The sequence below is a fragment of the Carlito syrichta genome, unplaced genomic scaffold (genome assembly GCF_000164805.1).
Source record: "Carlito syrichta isolate Samal-C Ts95f unplaced genomic scaffold, Tarsius_syrichta-2.0.1 Scaffold289400, whole genome shotgun sequence".
NCBI lineage: Eukaryota > Metazoa > Chordata > Mammalia > Primates > Tarsiidae > Carlito > Carlito syrichta.
Genome location: NW_007233496.1, coordinates 72,861 through 79,759, shown reverse-complemented (window position 1 = coordinate 79,759; position 6,899 = coordinate 72,861). Strand labels below are relative to the sequence as shown.

At 55.1% G+C, this 6,899-nt stretch overlaps 1 non-coding gene across 1 annotated transcript; it reads left to right on the top strand.

Annotated features, from left to right (window-relative positions):
* Window positions 1–3,347: 3,347 nt before the first annotated feature.
* On the top strand, window positions 3,348–3,419 carry TRNAD-GUC. Its single transcript has one exon. It is a non-coding gene; the product is annotated as a tRNA-Asp (tRNA).
* Window positions 3,420–6,899: the final 3,480 nt, after the last annotated feature.

The following is a 6,899-nucleotide window of genomic DNA, read 5'->3' as shown; positions in this document are numbered from 1 at the left end:
CCAGGCGGGTCTAGAACCCGCGGGCTCAGGCAATCCACTCACCTCAGCCTTCCAAGGCACAGGATTACAGGCTGAGCCACCCAGCCCGGCTGCCTCTCGTATTTTAATTGGCTGTGAGGGATAGCGGCTGACTGATTGGATCAGGCCATAACACTATCTAATTTCCAAGCCATTTTCCACAGTGGTTGTGCTAATGTATGTTCAGTCCAACCATGTACCTAAGACTTCCCTTCTTCTGCCTCCTCATCAGGATCTGTTATTTTCTGTCTTTTGAGTAATAGCCATTCTGACCAGGGTAAGATGAGATGTCACTTTGGTTTTGATCAGCATTTCCCTGTCGATTGGTGATGCTGGGCTTTTTTTTTTTCTTCTACATTTGTTGGTTGTCTTCCTTAGTGAAATGGCCCTTGCCCGCTTTATAATAGGTTTGTACGGATTGTGTGCACCCTTGTGTATGTGTGTGTCTGTGTCTACAGCTGAGATGTCTAATTCCTTGGGTATTCTTTATAGGAAGATGAAGCTTGAGCGGTTTGGCTAGCAAGACTCACTTCTCAGTAAGGTGAAATTGTGGAGATCAAGGAGCTGGTGGAGGAATCCATCAGCCAAACAAGCAAAGCACATATTGGGAGATGGGTGTCAGAAAGACTTTTAGCCAGATTTGTTTCCCGTTTCATTCTGGACACTCTCAATCTCCTGTCAACATGGCAATGGATGTACCGAGAGTGCCACTATGCCCAGTGCCTAGATAGCTAGGCTCTCCATGTCTCTCCCCAGCCCGCGTTTATCTTGTCCTGTGACTGTTCCCCAAAGTAACTGCAAAGTTCAGTCTAGTTCGAGACAGAACTTTCCTTACAGGCAAAGTTGGCATCCACTGACGTCGAAGGAACTATACAAATCAGCTGCCTGTCATGCGTGGCATGTGTCATGCTGGGAGTTAGGAGAAGGAGCCTGGGGTGTCCGGATGGAGCGCGGGTTCTCTGGGGAGGCCTGGGAATGGCACCTGCCAGTCAGACCAGGAATTCCTGCAGAGCCTGGGGTAGCAGTGTGCCTGGAGGGGTGCGTGTGCAGTTGGCAGGATCGGTGGGGGTGGGGTGGGGGACGCTGGAGCTGGTGTGTGTCTGAGGAGCCTGTAGGAGGCCTGGCTAGCGGGACATGAGTCGTCAGCACAGGATGTGAGAAAGAAGCGCAGGGAAGGGGGGTTGCCAGGGAGTGTGTTTGGGTGGAGGTACTGGAGTCAAGGAGTCAGGATGAGTCTGGGAGATGGAAGAAGCAGCAGGTTTAAGAAACTCAGAGTTCCTGTGGTCAGACAGGACCCCAGCAGGCGAGATGGGGTGCTGCTCTCTAGGCGGTCAGAGTGTGTAGTGGGGCTGGGGTGAGATGGGAAGCTGTCAAGGACAGACTGGTGAGAGAGTGGGTCTAGTCCAGGGCCCAAAGGGGCAGGGAATGCAGCTGGACCCGAGACCTCAGTTACTTCCATCAGGATGATCATTCCCATGTCTGGGGTGTGTTTGGGGCTGAGATACAAAGAGGCCTGAGAGACACATGCAAGATCTTCAACCAAGGTTGTAAACTGGGGTTAGGGTGAGAGATGTGAGGTGACAGTAGCGGAGTCACTGCCTTGGGAGACTTAGTGTGGATCGGCCGCAGGACAGCAAATCTAGACTGTGCACCTGCCCCAATGGCTCCTAGTGCGTGTGGAAGATGGTGTGGCCTCTAGAACGTGGTGGATCGCTCTTAGGAGACATGGCTTCCTTGCTACTCGTTGGGAGCCATGGTATAGTTTCAGGATTGGGGAACGATGAAGAGAGAAGGGGAAGAGAGAGGAAAGGGCAGAAATGTGAAGAGAAGAGGTAGGCATCAGAGCGCGGTGCCAGCAGTCTTCCTTGAGCTGACATCCGTGTGGCTCAGCTGGAGGACAGGGTGGCTGGAAAATGAAGAGAAAGGGGACTGGGAAGGTGACGGGCACCAAAGTATTGGATCTGGGGGCCAGTTGGAAGTGTGAGACGCCGGCAACTGGTAGATGTGTGGTTTGTGTGGATGCGGTTCGCGTGTAGGATAGGTGTGCCTGCCCCAAGTGTGTTTGGGCTGCAGGACCAAAATGGACAGGTCGCTGCATGGACCAGGAACTGAACCCAGGTCTCCCACATGGCAGGTGAGAATTCTGCCACTGAACCACCCATGCACAGGTGGCATCTCTTAATGGAGGTTCCCACAGCTGGCTCGCCACCGGCCACCAACCACTGGTCATGGCCCAGTCGTGGGCATCTGCTGCGGGTGAAAGTGCACGAATGTCCCAACAGGGACAGGGAGCGGACGGACGATCGGAGAGAGAGATTCCCGTTTCGTGGAGGTCTCTGAGGCGTTGCTCGTGATAGAAGACGACTCACCCTACCTACTCTGCCCTTTCTCTGTGGCTCATGGAGCAAAACTGCCTGTCAGTGTCACCAGAGGAAGGAATGCAGGTGGCCGTTGCTGAGCGCGCTGTTGTTTTTAGCGACCCCGGCCCGGATCCAAAGTTGCTCTCTGAGCTGTCTTTTTGCCGTGTGTGTGTGTGTGTGTGTGTGTGTGTGTGAGAGAGAGAGAGAGAGAGAGAGAGAGAGAGAGAGAGAGCGCGCTGTAACCACGGGTGAGATGGACAAGGGTTGTGATGAACATTTCCCGGAAGCAAGCGGAGCGAGACATATTTGTCAGAAGTAGGATTCGAACTCACGTCTCCAGAGCAGACTGCAACCTGAACGCAACGCCTTGGGCCGCTAGGCATCCTGACCGCGGGTCCGAAAGCGTCTCCACTCACTTGCATGGGAGCCATGCGGGACCACCCTTGCACTCGGCTGGCGGCGTTCTGCCGTCTGTGTGCTGTGCGCGACAGACAGGCCGCGACAGCTGTGGGGAGCCCAGATCCCGGCTTGCACTGTAGTTGACGCCCCTCGCCCTCGGCCCAGACCCAGTCGGGCGATGTTCGGGCAGAAGCTGTCGCCCGCTCGGGCTCGCGCCTCTCCTGGACGCAACATGTCCAGCACGCGCCTGCCACCTCCTGGCAGCCTAGTCGCTTGCCTCATCCTCCCGGCGCCAAGTCCGAGTGCGAGGCAGCAGGCAGGGCGCACCGGGAGAATCCACGTTCCGCAGGTCCTGGTCGTGGCCCGGCTCTGGGTTGGATCAGAGGGTGCTTTGTTGGGTATCGCGGTAGGTCCACGCGGGCCAAACCAGTGCGAGTGGGGGACGGTGTGGTCGCGGTGTGTGAATTTGGGTGTTGGACCCGTGCCATACAACCGCGGTGTGCTGTGGTTGGAGGCAGGGCAAGGCATCTACTATCGGGGTGAGGATGGGCGCACCTGACGTCGTCGTCGTCCTCGTTAGTATAGTGGTGCGTATCCCCACCTGTCACGCGGGAGACTGGGGTTCGATTCCCCGACGGGGAGACAGTGCTCGCTTTTTTGTCCACTGTCCCATCTCAAACCCAGTCTGTGACGCCCAAGGACTTTTCTCTTATTCCCTGCGTTCTCCAGGTAGGCGCAGGGCGCCATCTCGTGCCTTGCCTGCCCACCCCCTTGGGCTCCCTTTCTCTTCGTCAGCAGCGCGGTGGCTATGGCGCAGCGGCCCCTTCCTCATAGCGCCCCCACCGAGCGGGCCCCCCCCAAAGTGGGTTGTCGGCATGGGCTCACTGTGACGTCCAGTGCCCAGGACCCGGTGGGCGACGTGAGCCACCGGCCCTGGTAGAAAAGGACTTTGGTGGGCGCGGCTGCGGGGTGGAGTCGAGGGTCCAGGGACAGCCAGGCGGCGGGAGCGACGGGCTCCCAGAAAAGGGAGGATGGACCCGGGCAGCTGTGATCGCCTCGGGCCAATGGGGCGTGGGGCGGCCTTATTTGGCGCTGCAGCAGTGCAGGGCCGCTGGCAAGGCCGGGCCTTCGGGCAGGGCTGCGCAGGGCGTCGGCGGTCGGCTGGTGGGAGCTCCAAGCCCGCCTGCTGTGCTGCTGGTGCCCTGGCGCGTTGGTGGCATAGTGGTGAGCAGTTGATCTGGGTTCGATTCCGGCCAACACAGCTGGCTGGCTTTTTGTGGAAGTCCATGACTCGCAGCCCCTGCCGGACCTTGGCCTGTGGTGGCTGCGCACGCGTGTCCGGCAAAGGAGGCTCGGGGTGTTTGGAGGATGCTGCAAGCAGCCCTGGATTTGCCTGAGCACGCATTGTCACGGGCGGTGGGCAGCATGCAACGGGGTTGGGGGCGACGGGCTGCTGGTCTTTGTTTCCCAAGAGAACAGAGCACCAGCGCCAAGAGAGAGCCAAACGCTGCGGGCGTCCTGGAGGAGTCCAGAAGCCCAAGCCTGAAACACAGGTGGTCTAGTGGTTAGGATTTGGCGCTCTCACCACCGAGGCGTGATTCCGGGCCAGGAAACTCCTTTTTTGTTAGGAAAGTTCTGCTAGCCTACCGGGCGCCTTCACACCCCCCCCCCCTCCCCCAACAACTTCCCGTTTTGGCGGTCAGGATTGCTGGCTTCTCTGAGAACCAGACACCTTTACTCGCCCCGCCCCCCCTTCCCCTCCGCGTGCGGCCCCAAGGCTTCTGGCTTCCTGTGGCCTCTGCCGTCTGTTCTTCTGGCCTTGCTCGCCACCTTCAGGACATTAGTGTTGTACCCGAATCCTGAATCCGAGAGACCACCAAAGAGCCAGCTCCGATGCAAATCACACGAGGGTCTTTATTTAGGCTCGAGGCTGGGCTCACGTCCGTAACCGACGCAGTGGTACAGGAACGAGAGCCCCGACCCAGCGCAGCAAGCAGCTTATATACACAGTTACAAGGGAGGGGAAAGAACTTTAAACTTGTTCGCACATGATTGGGTAATTTCTCCTGATGGGTACGGGGGCGTTTGGGATTGGTTGGTTTGTATGGTCGCGGGTCGTGGCTGACCGCGGCTGACCATCAACGGTCAGGCGGGCTGGGTGGAACCGGTTGGGACATCTGGAAAGTGAGATTACCAGGGGAGTGGAGCAGGAAATGGGGCCAGAGGGTCTGCACCGTGACTCCGCGGTTTTCTTTTGGTATGTGAACTTGTTTACTAAAAGTATACTACTGGGCTTGGGCGGGAAAGCAGGCATACATCTGAGTTTTTAAAACAAGTTTCAATATACATTCAAAATAAGCTTCAACCTACACTTAAAACAAGTTTTATCACACAATTGTGAACTAGATGGCCTTTAAGCGCCTCAATTAGCTTCAGCTTTCTTCCTTGGCCGCTGCTTGCCTTGCTCTCTCTTTTCCTCAGCCCCAAACCCCACCGCCTAGGACAGCCATTGCCAGGGCCGGAGGGCAGCACGAAAGGGGGTTGGGGACGAAGGGCGGCTTTGGCCGCCAGCAGGCACACAAACAACAACAACACAACCGCCAGCAGACACACAAACAACACAAGCACGCGAACACACACACACACACACACACACACACACACACACACACACACACACACACACACTTGCTTTTGGCCACCGGATGGGCCACGACTCTCCAGCAGCGCTACTTCCGCCGCCAAGTCAAGCCAAGCCCGACTTTCCACTCTCCCCAAAAGGGTAGAAAGGCTGTCCTAAGCTGACGCTCCACTTCTCTCTCTCTGCTGGGGAATCTGCACCTACTGCTTCGGCCACCCACCCGTCAGAGTCCGAGGTCCGTGACCTCACCGTTCTTGACAGCAAGCGCTCTGGCTTTTCCAACGCGTGTCATACCTTGAGCTCTGCCCATGATCGGGCTGTGTCAGTGGCTTTGGCGGGGATGGGAGCAAAGCTTGAAGGAGCCAAGATCTCGGGGCCATAGCGTAGGGGAGGCAACTTTGGGTATTCCTATTATTTGTATTCATGCAGAATATTGGTATGTATTTATAGGGTGCACGCAATATGTTGTTACATGCTTAGAAGGTGTCCCGATCTCATTTCTACCTGTGGGAACATTTCAAGTTGTCTCTTCTATTTGGAAATGCGCAGTACTCAATTATTGTTAACTAGAGTTCCCTAATCTGCTCTCCAACATTAGAACGTATTCCTTTGATCTGATTGTGTGTACCCATTTAACCATGTACCCATGTACCCATGTAACCCCTCTTTACCCCACCCTTACACTGACACTTCTTTTCCAGCCCTTGCTAGCTTTCATTCTACTTTTTATCTACCTTTCTTTCTTTTAGCTCTCATATATGAGTGAGTACATGGCATTCATGCTAACAAGCACTCTGGCTCTTCCACTGTTTCAGGCCTTGAGCTGATTTTATTTTTAGAGACGGAATCTCACTCTGTGGCCCAGGCTGGAGTACAGTAGCTACCACACAGCTACCACAGTTTCTTTTTTTTTTTTTTTGAGTTGGAGTCTCACTCAGTCGCCCAGACTGGAGTGCAGTGGAGGTAGTTCAAGACAGATGCCCAGGAGCAAGAAGTAAACCAGGACTTCCTTCACAGGAGCAGAGCCTGGGGCCTGCAACACACTGGTCTTTCTGTCCTTTGTTTTCTATCACCCATCCTTCCCTCTTCCCTCCAATACAGAACAAGGATCAGCACACACAACAAATGCTTCATAAGCTCTCTATGGACACTCAATAAAAATCTTAGGCCAGGTACAGTAGCTCACATCTGTAACCCTAGCACTTTGGGAGGCTGAGGTAGGAGGATCACTAGAGCCCAGGAGTTCGACACCAGTCTGGGCAACATAGCGAGACCTTGTGTCTCTGAAAAAAAAATTAGCTGACACTCACCTGTAGTCCCAGTTGCTCAGGAGGCTGAGGCAAAAGGATTGTCTGAGCCCAGAAAGTCAAAGCTGCAGTGAGGTATGACTGTGCCACTACAATCCAGTCTGGAGAGTAAGACTGACTTAGAAAAAAAAACCTTTTAAAAAACCACCAAACACCATATTTTTCCTCTAAAAA